Source organism: Camponotus floridanus, unplaced genomic scaffold (genome assembly GCF_003227725.1).
Source record: "Camponotus floridanus strain SB8 unplaced genomic scaffold, Cflo_v7.5 scaffold7, whole genome shotgun sequence".
NCBI classification, from domain to species: domain Eukaryota; kingdom Metazoa; phylum Arthropoda; class Insecta; order Hymenoptera; family Formicidae; genus Camponotus; species Camponotus floridanus.
Genome location: NW_020229838.1, coordinates 4,161,037 through 4,177,747, shown reverse-complemented (window position 1 = coordinate 4,177,747; position 16,711 = coordinate 4,161,037). Strand labels below are relative to the sequence as shown.

General features: G+C 32.9%; 1 protein-coding gene across 2 annotated transcripts in view; it reads right to left on the bottom strand.

Moving 5' to 3' along the window:
* LOC105251676 (dipeptidyl aminopeptidase-like protein 6) overlaps window positions 1-15,479 on the bottom strand; it is a 50,396-nt gene extending 34,917 nt beyond the window's left edge. For both annotated transcript variants that reach the window (XM_011258633.3, XM_011258632.3), the window contains exon 1: window positions 14,766-15,479. The gene's annotated coding sequence lies outside the window, so the exon portion shown is untranslated. The remainder of the gene's footprint in view (window positions 1-14,765) is intronic.
* Between the last annotated feature and the right edge of the window lie 1,232 nt (window positions 15,480-16,711).

Sequence of the window (16,711 nt, the reverse complement as noted above, 5' to 3'; positions counted from 1 at the left end):
CGCGAAATCCAGAGAGGCAACCATATTCCCTGTCTCTAAATGTATGAGGTAATATCGGATGTCACATTCGCTTACTATAGCTTACACGATATTGCTTACACTTTATTTACGTTGCGATTATCATTCGTTGCAACAGGCGTTTCTCATTATAAAAAAAAGAGAGGACGTGTCAAAAGTGTCATGAATAAATTCTTTTCATGAAGAAAAGAAAATTATAGATTTTTCTGCCTTAAATAATACAAAATAAACTGTTTTAATTTGACAACATGATTATTTATAAAACTAATGATTATTCAAAGCAAGTTTGACATAATATAAATCGTTGACATCGAGTTGCATGTACATTTAATCTAAAGTGTTTATATATCTTTATGGACAAGCGATATAAAGCGCGAGTTGTTTTTATATAATTTTATTTTTGTATTCCATAGTGTAGAGAGAGAAAAAGACATTACAGTAAAAAATTATCAAGTTATAAGGCCATGTGACATCGTTTCCATGAAAAGAGCTAAACCAAACTTTAATGGCACCTACAGTTAAAGATTAACGTAAGTACGTAGCGCTCGAAAACTTGGCTTTATATTCGCTATTTATGCAAATGTTCGCTAAAACGCGGAGAATGCAAAACTTAGCAAAACAGCTCCAGTAAAGCCACTTTCCGCATCTTATTGCAAGAACAAAAGTTCAATAGTTATTATAATTAAGAAATATATAAAGAGCAATGATTTCTCGTAAAAGGATAACAAGATATTAATATGATTTACGTAACATATTGGTTCCCCTTATTTGTAATACATTCTCTTGAATTATATTAATTATATGAATTATATTGTTTTTCTATTTATATATGTATTGAAAGTTATAAACTCTTGTTAGCCTCAAATCTTCGTTATATCTTAATATGTACATAAAATAGAAAAAAAAACAAAAGATTTTTCCGTTTTTCCATTTTTTCGTATTATAATTAATATAATCAAAGTCCAAATTAATATCATGGAATAAATACATGTACGTCTAGCATTATATACTGATGAATAATAATAAGAAGAAAGGGGAAAAGAAGGAAAGAAAGAGAGAGGAGACATGAAATGTTGAATGAATGAATGAGTAATCGATGAATGATGAATTTTTTAAATTTTTTGTTGCAAATTTTTTAACATCATGCGTATCTAAATATCAAATAAAACATACTTTTGGAAAACGTGGATAAAAGCAAAGTTATTTGAAATAAGATTTTGCTTCAGCCTTTGAACTTTATAATCAGGCAGCTATTGATGAGGCAAAGAACGAGGGGAGCCGACAAAATAAACTCATAGTTGAGTTCGGCGGCCAAATAGAGTAACTTAATTGTTTCTAACGTGCTGGTAATGGCTTAGCCGACGGCGTATTTTGCTAACTAAAGTTTCTCAAGCGCAGTTGAAGCCCGTTAGAGTAAGGATGTTAGTTTATTCACTGCGCGAGATATCAAAAGCCTATTAGTTTTCTCATATACCAATCTATTATATAATAACTAAATCAATTGCCTAGATATTATCAAGATGCCAAAAACTATCTATTCTATTTAATCTAAATTTTCGGGATAAAACAGTAATATTTCTACGATAAAAACAACTTTTTTTTAAATTTATTTCATAAATGTAAACAAAAATATTCGATAATCGTAAAATCGCAGATATCATAATCATCACTTTAGTTGTAGCACAAAATTTAAAGATAAAATTGCAATTCCACCTTCATATTGATATTCAAATTGATTATTAATGTAAAAAAGAATAAAGAAAGAAAGCAGAAAAAATACGATACATACATCATAGGCCATGTCTGCGCATGTGTAAGTGAGAAATGTATGAGTTAGTTTTAAAATAAATGTGTACATGTATGTGCGTGTGCTCGAAAAAATGATTGAGCCATAGTAGATGATGATTGAATTTTTGGTGGTCATATAAAACGATATAGCTGTAAGAAATGAAAAGAGATAAGTGTAATACTGTTAAAGTTTTAACAATTCTCTCCGAGTGAATCAAATCTAGTTAAAGACGAAAGAATACTTTTGCGCAAGTTTAATGAGTTCGTTTTGTGTTCGGGTGATATCGACGAATGCCACAGGTGCTCGCGCTCGCTGCGTCGAGATATTTCATCGTTGCATCCGCATCGAAAATTGCGAATATTTTTGCGGGACAAACACAGATAGGCACATAGAAATAAATGTTGTCGTAATGAATAATCTCCCTTGTGGAAAATGTTTAACGTTAATTCCCTTGAGTGCTCACTCATTTGAATCTTGAGTTTCGAATTTTGATGCGGTGTGTTTCATAATGTAGCTTTTCATTGAAAATGCAATCCTATTTTCCATAACAAAGAACTAACAATGAGAGCTATATTTAAAAAATCACATTGTATATAAATAATGGTGCAAAATAGCGAATTGTTTGTTTTGAATAAAGACTATATTTTTGACTAAAATTAACTATAATTGCTTTAAATTTTTGTTTATTTGGCATTTCAAAGAGCCAGCTTGCAGCAATGTTTTATGCATTGTGAAAATATCTCGGAATGTTTTGATCTCAATTTTATATGAATTTAAAATTGATATAAAATGTATATAAATTAGATGATAAATTATAGAAAGCATTTATGCGTATAGGTATATACAATTGATTGCTTCTAAATATGGTATCAAGGGAAAAATTCACTCGCGTATATATAATTATTAAAAATAACGCGATAATTTTGATGTTTAATATTAAGCTAAACATTTTTCGCGACGCTTCAGAGAGTCGTGTTTTCCAAATATATGAATATTAATTTATAATAAAATATAACGGAATGTTGTTTTCCGGACTGTAAATTTTTATTTGATGATTAAATTATAAAATTTTAAATAATAAATAATAAAAAAATATCGCGCTCTGGTAATCGGGTCAAAAAATGATATTAATGCCAGGAATATTAATGCCGCTCTTTCACATCGCATTGTAAATCACTGTATTCTTTTTACCATAATGTTGCGTGAAATTCTCTCCTCTTTCGTTAAAGTTCTCTGCTTTAGTATACATCGAGAGACCCTTTAGAGGAATGAATGTTTGTATAGGAAAGGCCTCTTTTTACTGTGCCCTGTTTTTGATGTTGAAAAGGTGTTTTTAACCATCGCTACCACCGCGCCAACCAATCTCGTAAGAGGCCGAGCTGTATGCTAATACAGCTTCCAGAAACTGTCGAAGAATTCACTTTAGGATTCATCGTAACTTTACATCGGGAATTGTCGTGCATGAATATATTTTCTTTCAATATCTTGGAAAATCAGCTCAATTGAACTCGCTTCCTTCGAAGCAATTCGTTTTGCACAATGTTGAAAAGATAACGGCTTATGAGATTGCATTATATAACGAAATGACATTGTGTTTTGAGAGAGACGCTCTCCTCGTATTTCTGCAATATTTGATTAATTTTATTTTAGAACAATTTTTATTTTAAGACAATTTTTTCATCTACTTATCTCTACTTTTTAATTTTGATATTTGCTTTTTTAGTGACATAGAATCTTAATTTGAATATCTCTCTCTCGTGAAAACATTCAAATTGATTCAATCGGATTCATAAGCTGCCACAATATTATAACGCAGCGAGTATCACGCATACGATCGATACTGCTGCGTTCGTGTCAGCTGACTTCACTAACTAATTCTCGATGCATATATCTCGATGCGGTATATACATGTATGGAAGATACGTATTCACGTAGGACAATTCGGGAAAAAATCTCAAAGGTCAAACTCGAAGTGAAATATTTCCGAATGTCAGCGGCATCGCTCGTTTAATGCGGTCCATATCGGGAAGCACGATTGAGACGCTTCGAAACTTTGGGATTAAGGGAAATATCGAATTAGCGATACATGTACAAGTCCCAACTACCACGTCGTTCTAACCATCGTCGTTTCTCTTGTTGTACCGCAACGCCGTTCAAACGAGCGGACTACTAATTATTCGGAAGCATTGTTGGAAGCAGTCTGCAGGTCTGTCGGTCTGTCCGTGAATACGCGGCAATACAACCGGCTAATTCGCGTCATGAATGTTAATCACTCGGGATTAATACGGAATAATGTGCCCAGGACTTCCTCCTTCGACCTTGCCCGTTTGTTCGGACAAGCTTACACGACGATAAACGCCACGGCTGACATTATTTTAACAGCTGTACCGGGAAAGCAAACTTTATTATGCAAGAGATGCCAACACGTGTGTGTCTTTCTCGATAACACAAGTTATGCTGGGGAAAAAATAATTGAAATAAGTGCATCACGATGCAGAAAATTGAAATATTAAAATCGTGATTAATAAAACATTGTATATATAAAGAAATATTATAATCGAGAGTACACCCATATTTTTAACGCGATATATATGATATTGTAAAGATACGAGGATAATATTTCAAGTTACAAAATTTCTTTTAACAAATGTATATAAAGAAATTAAAATTTTACACACTTTATTTGTGATAACATATAATGATGTATGCTTTTTCTTTCTAGTGCAAAATTACTAAAAGTCTCTATAATCTATCTTTTTTATAATTCTCAATTTTTTTAATTTTTTTATTCTCTTTTTTTTAGTTTATTATGAAAAGAAAAATTAGATATTTATGTGACATAATTCGTAAAATTTCTCCATCTCCAAATTATAAGTCAAAAATGATTAAAATGTTAACACTCACTTTGGTACAGTTAATGTAATACGCGCAACACGTTGATTGCAAAATATAATTATGTACTAATTATATCCATATAGAAATATAATATTGAAAATAGCAATATTGAAAATAACGAATAGCTGACATAATAATTATCGTTTGCTGATCTGACTAGATGTAATAAATCGTTAATTGAAAAATAATCATGGAAAAGAATCGCAGAATCAAACGTTTAAAGGTGACGAAAAACTGTGACGCGTTAACGTCGTTTATTAATGATCAATTTAAAATTTTTAGACCGTGCGAAATATATTCCACGTTTATTTTGTAGCGCGTCACATGAATATTTCGTAGTGACAACAAACTATCTGCCACGCGGCGCTCGTATTTTGCGGAGTCTAGCGACGCTGTTGTTTACATGCCGTGATCTTGTTGTCATTCGCACGGCAACGCTCGAACGGCAAGGTAGCGCGATTCGTGTGTGTATTTATACGTCGTGTGGTTATACGTATTGCGCACTCGTCTCACAATATGTTCAATATTTCGCGAATTAATATATCGCAACGAATCATTACGACACTGCATTTGACGCTCGTATTTTATAATATTTGCATTCCTTATGTTAGTCGCACGAGCGGCTCTAATCTCTTTATATTTGTTTTCGAGGAAAACGCGAAAAGTAGTATTTTTACACTCGATGTCCAATGACAATCACAATTAGCGATTATTATGCGCGTAATTGATTAACTCCCGCGATAAATGAGACGTAAGAGTATCCCAGCGACGGTTTCGAGTAACAAAAAGATGTAATATATATATATATATATATATATATATATATATATTCGACTATTTATCAATGACATACATGTTTTCCCGATTTAATTCTATCAATTATAAGCTGTCAACTCGACTCGCCGATAATAACCGATGTCGTTCTCGTGCTCTTTATATTCGTATTCTTCGAATCATTAACAGAACATGGTGAGTACGGTATAAATTGACCCCAAGTCGAGCGATGTTGCAACGCGTTTAATTACTAAGTCGTTTAATTACAGCCGTTATTAATCCCATAATTTTCAACCACACATCACGTAAATTCGCTGTTAAAATACATCGTTGTAATTTGTCAAGACGCATAATTTGCGGATTTATTCAAAGCTTACATCACGAGCGAATAGTGAGTAAATCTAATTATATTTTTTTGTAATATTATAATGAGCAATATTTATTTCTTTAATGTCGTTTTCAACTTACACATTTATTCGCTTATAACGTAAATATGATAAAGTTATCCTAAAATACGAGCGTATATCATTCGCGAGTTAGTAACAGAAATTAGCACTGCCGAGATGGGTAAGGGGTTGAAAGTTGACCGTGCGATTTTCAAATGAGCAAGTTGTAGTTTCATGCAAATGTAACTTTTATCCTCGTTCTATCAGTTTGAATAAAGTGCGTGTCGCGTGTGATTACCATCGGAAATGTCATACACAAAGTGCCGTCGATATTTTACTCATTGATATGTGCGCGATCGTTTTCGTGAACAGTGAATAATGAGTGTGAATATTGTAAAAGAACAATGACCACAAAAGAAGGTGATCACCTGAGAAAGCATCGGGCAATCATGAGGTAAGCAACTTTTATAATTTTTTTAATTTGTTACTTTTTATTCGTGAAATTAATTATTTGTTCATCTCGTATGTGTGATGTTGATCCGTTTTTTCCTCAACAATAGTTTTAAAATATTTATTATTTTTATATAGATACACGAGAAATATATTTCAATATTGTGCTTAAAGATTCATAATATATATTATTAATCTAAAAAATTTTAGATTTTTATTTATCACATTTTATAAAAATTATTTTTCGTAAATTATGCAATGTTTTTTTAGTAAAAAAAGTTTGTTAAAAACCAAATGCAAAATTTAATTACGTGGATTAACTACTTTTAGAAATATTCATTAATTCATTTGCCATTGTTTTATATATATGTATATAATTTGAATATATTTATATTTCAGATCCACATGAGGTCCACATTCAGCCCAACCGGTGAGTTAAATTATTTTTTCACTTTTTTGTACATTTATATAATTTATATATGCATATAATGTCTCGTGTAGACATATATATAAGACGTTATACAAACACACATATATAAGATAAATAATCTTCTTAATTAATTAAGATAAATAATATAAAAAAGAAAAAGAGAGAAAGGATTAATCTTTTTTCGATGCACAAAGCCTCAGTTAAAAAAAATAAATATAAAATTATAACGAATGCAGTTTAAAAAATATAAAATTATAATGATACCGAATGTAATAATAAGGAAAAAATGCTAATATTATTTGTCCTTATATATAATATTGCTTAATTTTATTTATCTTCTATTAAGTGAATATTGAAGCATTATCCAAAAGATATTAAGTGAAATAAGTAGACAACACTGCGAACACGAATAGAGAGAAGTGTAATAGGATTTGTGATTGCTTTGGTTAGTTTGCGGCTATGTATCGCCGAGATAGGCAACAACAAACTCGCTTAAAACGTAACGATAAAACTTCTCTCTTTCATTTTCTCCATTATAAAACCGAAATTAGTCTTGTGTAAATTTTTAAACATCAGACAATCTACACATATGAGAGAGAGAGAGAGAGAGAGAGAGAGAGAATCACTGCAAATGCTAAAATTTTATCGTGTGAGATTAAAGTAATCAAATGCGGCGAAGAAATAGCATTATATTCAATAATTCCTCAGGATGCTGTAAGAGAGAGAGAGTGCGATTAATTTGTCACGTGATTGTTTTTTCATCGCAGCAACGTAGAGACCGTCAAATCGATAAAATATCAATGTATATGTATGATGTATGTATATATGAATGATTATTTTATAACTCTAAATTTGATCTTTGAAACGACTTCTTCATTGCTCGTGAAACACAGTAATATATTATAATTATACATATACTGACTGACATATGACATGATGACACACACGTGACTGTTGCTTAGGAAATTGCGCTAGACATGCTGCTCTCTTAACGACTCTTTTCATAGTAAAACCTAACAATTTATATACATATCTTGATATATTAATGTTTTATAGATTTGATGATTTTGTCAAAATGAGACAGCACGTAGAAAAGACGCGTATAGAAGAAGTAGGCGCATGTAAACGGCACAAAAACGGTTGTCAAAAGATGTAGAATGGACATTCTGAATCCTTTTCACGACCGGGATGAAACTGTCGGACGGATCGATCGGAACGGGCGGTTGCCTTCTAGATTGCCGCTATTCCGCAGAGAAAATGATTTCCGGCATTGAAGCGCATCGTCACTTCGCAAGCGTGTCAACAAGGATCAGTATCGGTGAGAAGCGATTTCGCTCGAGGATAGACAGTGGTAAACTAGAATTTCTTGTCAAGGATACAATCGTGCGTACACATACAATGCTTTATTTTTCGACTTATTCTTCGCGATATAACGCAAAAAATTACGAAGACGCGTCATTTTATTTCTCTTAAATAATATTATAGTTTAGAGAAAGATTGCGGCTCGCATGAATATATTTCTCGTTGCATAAATATAGTAAACGTCAAACGATAAATGCAACAACTCGTGCTGGTATGTAATACATTGAAACTACGTGAAAGCGATAGGATATAAATTCCTTGTTCGGTCTCATATATAAAGGATGAAACCGTCGTGTCGTCGGCAGAATTCATTTACCTACCGCCTGAGCGTCGTGCATTCAACGCGAGAGTTTGCCGTAAACAAAACCATCCTTTCGCAATACTGAGACGGCACGTTTTGTTGGTCGTTGCTCTCTTTTTTTCTTTTTTCGTAAAATTGAAAGCAGCTTGGAGGACCGGGATCCGTTCGAATCCGGATCTCCGAGTTTTCGGCAATCTCGCAGAAATGCTCCAATTCGATTCATTTTCATTTATCTCTTTGGATTTCTCACAAAAACTTTTACTCTATCTTATCGAGTACATTTGTTTACTTTGCAGACGGAAAGATACTCAACGAATACAAATCGTTAATTCGTATATTTGGTTATAGAATTACTCTGATTAATGTTACATCAAATTGATAAACAGTATAGTTTGTCCATTTGTGATGAATTGGGATAAATGCAGTGGGAATACGCGAAAAATTATAGCCATCTGTTTGTCAATAAATATATCAAACATTATTCGAAAGAGTCATTTAATTTTACAAATTTATAAATTTGTTCGCCGATAGTAACAAGATAAATATCATGATGATAAAAAATAAAAGTTACGGAATATTTTCTCCCTTAGTAGCGAGAAATTTGACAAAAATGCGAAATATTGTATAAGCTTGTTTATCTCCCAACTTGTTTTTAATAATTCATTCAATATTGTCAAAAAAACAACATTAATAAAGCGGTAATAATTTATATTTCGTGTCGCGACGGAGAGTGCAAATGTTCGTTTGTTGCAAATAAAAATTCGATATTTTAATAAATTTGTTCCATATATGTGTACTCACACACGCTCTTTTAATTTTTACTTATTTTAATTATAAGAGGAAGAGAATACTATCGAGATATTATCCACGCAGATTAACGCGTTTAATTTGTCAATCGCGTTCAAGAAAGACTTATTTAATCGTTAGTAAGAAATGTGAGACAGAATTCAAATATTTCGAGCTCAATTATTTCGCAACATTGCATCCAATATATTTATTTCGTCGTTTAGAGGACAAAAATAATTTGCATTTTCATTAAAAAAATTCATGTATGCACAATCGAATCGCAATTGAGTCTAACTAATGAAGAGAAGTTTTCGCTTCATATCGTGTACGAGATGCATCATTACATAAAGGTATTCCGATAAAATGTCGCATTGCATTTCAAATATTAACGATCGCAGCGCAATTCTGGCAATTTTACATTTTAGCAATAACAGAATGAAGATTAATTTCTTTTAATACACGCACGTGGATTCTCGCGTATATAATTTAATATGTAAATGTACCTGGAGATTTTTCGTGTCACGATATGTACGATGTTTTCAAAGTTGAATTACAATGTAATACAATAAAGTGAGATTGCATGAAAAATATATCGATATAAACTACACTTGTTGGAAATCATAAAATAATGACCTAGATGAATGACAAAAAGGAATTGTTTCAATTAAAAAAGAATTGTTTCAAATAGGGCTTGGCTTTCGATCATGAAAAGATATAATTGACGATAATAATGCACATCATTAATATTTTAAATATATATTTGAACGAGAGAAGATTAATATGCGTGATATGTCGCGGCAATTTGCAGTAAATCATCGATAATTAAACGGTATTATGTTTTCGCGGATAGATTAACAGGACATGAATGATCGTTGTTGGTTTTCAAAAGGCAGTGCTTTATTCGGCTATCTGATTGGATATTTTCTCATCTCTTAACTTATCTCTATATTGCTCCTGCTCGAACATCCGGAAATATCCGTTTTCCCAGTTATCAATAGCTCTGAGATTTCGTCTCCATCCGATATCGGACTCCAAACCGCACTGATAATAATGATAATAATGATAATAATAATGATAATAATAATAATAATAATAATAATAATAATGATAATAATAATAATGATGATGATGATGATGATGATGATGATGATGATGATGATGATAATAATAATAAGAATAATAATACAAGAACACAGAGAAATGAGAGACTAGAGAATGCGCCATTTCCACGCTAAAATTATATCAGACCCAAGAAATAAAAATTAAAATTTACATTGAAATTATATCAAGTTAAAAAAAACAAAGTTATCATAAAAATAATATTTCTAAATATACTAAATTTGCAATAAAATTCTTGATACACAATTCAACAATCTTGTATCATGCTGTCGAAAATTTTATCGATTATTAATTCAAAAATTGAAAGAATTTATTTAATTAAATTAATTATTTATTTTTTTACCGGATCGCGGTTTCATAACGGCAAATTATTGTTCGCTCTTTTTTCGCGGTAAGTTTTTGCGCGTGTTTTAGATATTTCTGGGAGTTTTAATTCACTACGATTTCACCGTAGAAATTCCGTACTCCACGAATTTAAAATTAGTAAAAGAAAAACTCTTTCGGCCTGTTCGCTCGATATAGTGGTAAGGTCAGAATTTATATCTCCTGACATATTCGCGTGCATCTATCCTCAAATTTTAATTTGACCCATTGGCCCACTTCGTGATAAAAAATAGCGGCTAATTCAGTTAAATCGCTAAATCGAATATATTGACTCATGAAATTGAAATTAAAGATTTCTGCTTCTTGATATTCATGAAATTTCTATTTATTATTAGAAGTACATACCGCATTATTAGAGTACATACCGCTCCAAATTATCATTTGCACGAAAATACGTGAAAATTCCTAATATATACCGAGATATTTTTTGTAATGTGTAATATTAGCGATGCGATATCATTTTAGTAATTCTTTTTTTATTTACTTTATTTAAGAAATCCATTTTCATGACAAATGCAAAATTATTCCGGAATAAAAATAATAGAAATAATTTATTTTTACGTTATCCTTTACGGAAAATTGTGAAAAGTTAGGAAATACTCTTATAACGGGAAATTAATACATGTATAGATCGGAAATGACTGCCCGTACTTTATCGTTAGAAACGGCCAAATTCGCGAAAACGATTCTGTTAAAGGAAATTAGCGTGCCGCCGCGAGAAATTATGGCTCGGCAGTATTGGAATCTGACATTTTGATTCAATGTCCGATACGAAAGTAACTTTGTCAACCACACGCGGTTACTGAAGTTGAAAACTCGTGTCATTCGATTAACTGGGAATTTTAACGTAAGGCATTGTTATAATTTAGAGAGAATCAGATAGTTTATTAAATATATACGTGTATCTATAACATGATTATCAAAACATTATTATGATAAATTGATACATTCGTTACGAATTAACCAAATTTGCATTCGTAATTTTACATAAGTATCAATAAAACGGAACACACGTAATTTAATTCACTTGTATTAAAAACTTGTATAGAAAAAAAATAAAGTTTAAAAAGTAAAAATATATACTAAAATATTAATAAAGAAAAACAAAAAAGAAAGAAAGAAAGATAAAAGAAAATGAAGATTAATACAAAATTGGCGATATAAATATCTTGTGACAACAATCTTCACAATTTCATCTTTTGTTCGTAAGATACAAACAACCATTGTTTTAAATGAATAGGAAAAGAATAAAACATGCCTATCTGTGCAATCTCTTGGGAATCGCAAATTACAATGAAACTAGCAGATATTTTCTATTTTAAAAAGTCTTTTAAATACTCGTTTTATATCTCGACAAATGATACTTATACTACTCATGAATCTAAAATATTTACACCAACTATCAAGTGAAAACTCTTAAAGCATATAGGCAAAAAAAAATTGTAGGAAAAATTATTTTAATGTCACAAATAAAATGAACTATTTTTATATATTTTTTTACATATTTATATATTTATATATTTTATATATTTTATATATTTTTAACATATTTTAATTATTCATTTATTTCTTGTATAAAGAAAAATGGAGAACAAGATTTTTCCACTTATATTCCAAAATATTTCCTTTTTATAATGGCGAAATAAATCCTCGATATAGGGGAATCCAAATATATCGAGGAGAAGAAGAGTATATATTTTACGGATATTTATTTTGTTTCCTAAAATGTGTTATGCATTTGGAAAAATTCTAATTTACATGGCCACATTTTTCATGTTTCCGGAGATGTATAACTGTAGCATCATGTAATACGCGCGCGTTACATCCTATCAACGAAAATTCATCGATATTGAAACTATAGTATACCACCCAAAATTCCTAGAGTACACGGTAATAACGAACGGTTGACGTTCATGTTCTCGCACATTGTGTACGTTACATCGTGATTCATGCTTGGATTTCCAGTAATTAATGCGGTTCTCGTTGTTGCAAAAGCACCGTCGAGATGTATAAGCTGCACGTCAGCACTGCAAGAAGTTCGAAATTACACATTTTTCCACATTAATTGATTAAAATCAATCGTAAATTTTCTCAATTTTCAAATCTTGCAAAATACACAATAAAGAGAAAAAATATATAAAAGATAAATAAAATCGATGCTCTGTAGAATATCGTTTTAACATAGCATTTTAAATAATAGTCAAGATGCTCTTTTAACAGATTTTAAAAATATTTTGAGCTTAAAAATATTATGAGCTTTGGAAAATACACATAAAATAAAAAAAGTTACAAACGTGAACTTTTTTCAGAAGATACCTTGAAATATTTTGTAATCAATTTGTTTTTAATAATCGTCTTATATTTTTTTTACTTTTTAAAATATGTAAACAAAATACAAGATGTAACCAGATACAATTAAAATATTGTAGGAGCAAATTATTAATTAATGGAAATTTTTATTTTCTTTAGAATCACACATCTCTAAATTTATACATCAGTGCCAGAGTTTCTTTCGAAAGAATTAAAAAATGAATGTATTCTTCTTTTTCCCACAGATATCTTTTTTAAAGGAGAAAGAAAATCATTTTAAATAAATTTTATGTAAACTATTTAAAAAAAGAAAAGAGTAAAAAATGAAATCTCTAAAATTCTTTATTGAACATATAAGCGATTCCTTAATATTATATTTCTTCTACTAATTATATCGACAGATGCATTGGATTTTTGATTATTTGAAAAATTTATTCGTTTCTCGCAAAGAGAAAAAACTAATATATTGTATATTAAAGTAGAAAAATATTACAAAATGACATTCTTCCATAGATTCTTTCACATAATAATAATTATTTTAACTTTTATGGAGAATTTTTTTTAAATTTCTATGAAATTATAGATTAACCATCGATAATTTTCATGTAATTTTATATGAGTAGGATCGGGTTAGACATTAAGTCATCGAATATTTTCATCAGAAGATGGTAGTCGACAAAATGATCAAATTATGACATTTGACGAAAAAAACAAACTAGCAAGGAATTGATATTTGTAGTTGAGCAGTTTAGGATTGAATGTATGACACGTTACATATACAAAAAAAAATTATATATCATTGATATACTCCGAATATCAAAACAATCAGCAACGGTTATAGGAACATAAAATTAAATTATCTTGTAAATGTTTAATAATTACAAAAAATCTTGAAGGAAGAGAATTGGCGAGTCTATCAATTTTACGATCGTTTTATGTAATCGGATAGAAATATCTTGCGAGAATGTAACTCATCAAACGATTTCTATAAGAAGCCACGTATACGTCGGGACCAAGTTTTAAAGTAATCCGCTTGACTTTTCTCTTACGGCAAAGCTAGCACCTTCTAATCAGCAGCCGCGTGGAATCTGCTGCTTGAGTTGTCTTACGAGTAATCACGACTAAAGATCAACGAAAGTTATTAATTATGAAATAGATTTATTAAATAATGATAAATTAAGATTCCATAAATATACAACTCTAATAAGAGGATTCGTATTTATTTATTTTTTTATATAAAAATGAAGATGATGTCTCTTAAAGTACACATTATCTAAAGTATTTTTTTTAAATGCAAATTTTCGTTATTGGATAGGAAAGAGAGCCAACCATATTTGTTACAAATATTTTCATGGCATAAATAGCGATCGTTTTTATTTATTTATTTAAAGAAATAAATAAAAGCTTCTTACATCTGCAAAGAATCTCAAATTATCGTTGATAAGCATTATTACCGGGATAGATTTATTCGAGAAGATGATACAGGTGTTTATAAAATTTGTAAGTAATTCTCAAGCTACTTACAATTTTTAAAGGACGTCAGTTCTAAATCATTCATCGAATTCTTTACATCTATGCGGGCCAATGCCTGCTTGCGAGTACTTATTCCATTCAAGCAGTGTGGCCTACGTTGATTAGAGAGACACGTTCTCAATCTCTCAAAGAGAACCACTGTGATTTGGATCATGTCAATCCTAGATAATTGTATTTCCATCCCGTGTCAGAGTTTAGAAATCTTGCGAGTCCTATCGGGCTTCTTACCTCAACAAAAACCGACACGAGCAGGCAGCCTCGAAGGATAGGGAAACGGTAGCTGAACGATCCTGCTGGCTGCCTCGAGGGAAGCTCGCCCGGGCGGCATGGCTCCCACCTCTTCACCTCGATCCTCCTGGCCGCTGTTGCCCGGTGAAGGATGTCCTCCGTTCGTTAATTCCGAGCAACTTGTATCGTTCCACTATCACCCCCGTAGTGTACACCTTATGCGATACTCCTTTGTAGCCGCGCACCCCGCGTATCGTTCGTAACGCGAATAATTGTACCGACACTCTCCCGCGCCAGCGAGTCAAGCCGCGTTTTTCGAGAAGGCGACTTGACCGGATGTCGCACCACGTCGCGACGCGCCGGCTCTCATCGGATACGCGGATACGCCGTTCGTCGTTCCGCGATTCGTTCGATCCTCGACTCGACGAGAAGAGAAGACCGAGAAAGGGGAAGAAAGAGAGACGGAGATAGGGAAAGAAAGAGGGATGAAGAAGAGAGATACGCGCGACAGGACACGGTACGGAAGAAGAGCCTCGCGATCGGAAGAGACGTAATGTTGGATGATGACGGCGACGACGACGATATACCGTGCAGAGTCCGTATGACTGTCGACAGGATCAGAGACGGGGAGAGGAGAACACGGAGACCTGGGCACAGGCAGGACACGATGGCCCGGCCACTGCGCCGACACTGAGGCTACGCCGCAGCCTCGGCCTCCTGGTACTCCCTCTTCCTCGCTCTCTCGTTCGGTCTCATTCTTGCTCGAATCGTCTCTCTCTAGCTTCCCGTCTCTCTGTAACGCTCTTCCACCCCCGCCGCGAACCGCCCTCCCCTCCCTGCGTCGCCGTTGCTCGCGCGCTCTTTCTTTCGCAATCCCGCGGATGCGTGTGGATGGTGGATAAATTTGGAGAACCCTTTCAGCGTTTGTTTCGGGTTCTTTCTCCTTCCTCGTAACACATGTACACCCTCTCTTTTCGTGTTTACTTGTGTGCTCCGCGAGGATTTTCGAGAAATTATATTTTTTCTTCTTTTGAAGATCCTTCTTCCCTTTTTTCCTGTTGAGTTGTTCTCTTTTTATTTCACCCGACTTCTCCCTTTGCTGATTATATTTCTCATTTTCTCGCTTTTCCCTCAATCTCTCATTCCTCTTTGCATCCCTCTTTCGTCCCTCTCCTTCTCTTTCTCTCTCTCTCTCTCTTATACTCAATTCCCCCTCTTCTTCAATTCCTGTTCCTCTTCTGTCGTCTATTGAAAACTTTGTCGCGTATCTTCAGCCCCACCACTTTTGCGTCTACCATCTCTTTCTACTTCGCTCTTGCTTTTACCGATGCTTCCTCTCACTTTCTCTCAATTGATATCTACATCACTTTTTAGTCAGTATAGTCCTCTTTCTCTTTCTCTTTCTCTTTCTCTCTCGTATCGTTCATCCCCCTTTTCGTCGGATCTCTCGAATATTGCTCTCTGTCCATCCATCTCACACATCCTTTCTTCCGTAAATTTTCCATCTCTCTTTCTTTCTTTATCTTTGTCTGCTTTTCGTACATTCCTTTCCTCCCTCGCTCCTCCACTTGGATATCCCTTCGTCCCTCCGCGCTTTCCATCCTTCCCTTTCCTTCGCAACTCCCACTAGTTATATATGATTTCACCTCTTTCCCTTCCAGAATCTTCCATCCCTCTTCCATCTGTACCCCCACATTCTGAGTTTCATCCCTTTCGTTCACCCAGCGCGCTCCCCTCCATTCTTGCACTAGCGCGACGATCTCGCGTTCTTCACATCTGTCGCGTTCCACCACGAAAGTCAACCCTGTATCGTTAGAGGGTGCAGTTTTTCTTCATTCTATCGCTTACGATCTTATCGAGAAGCTTATATTCTTGAATCAAACAAAATAAAAACACTTGAACATTTATGTATACATGTTCTAAAACGAATTTGTTGGCGGGTGAGA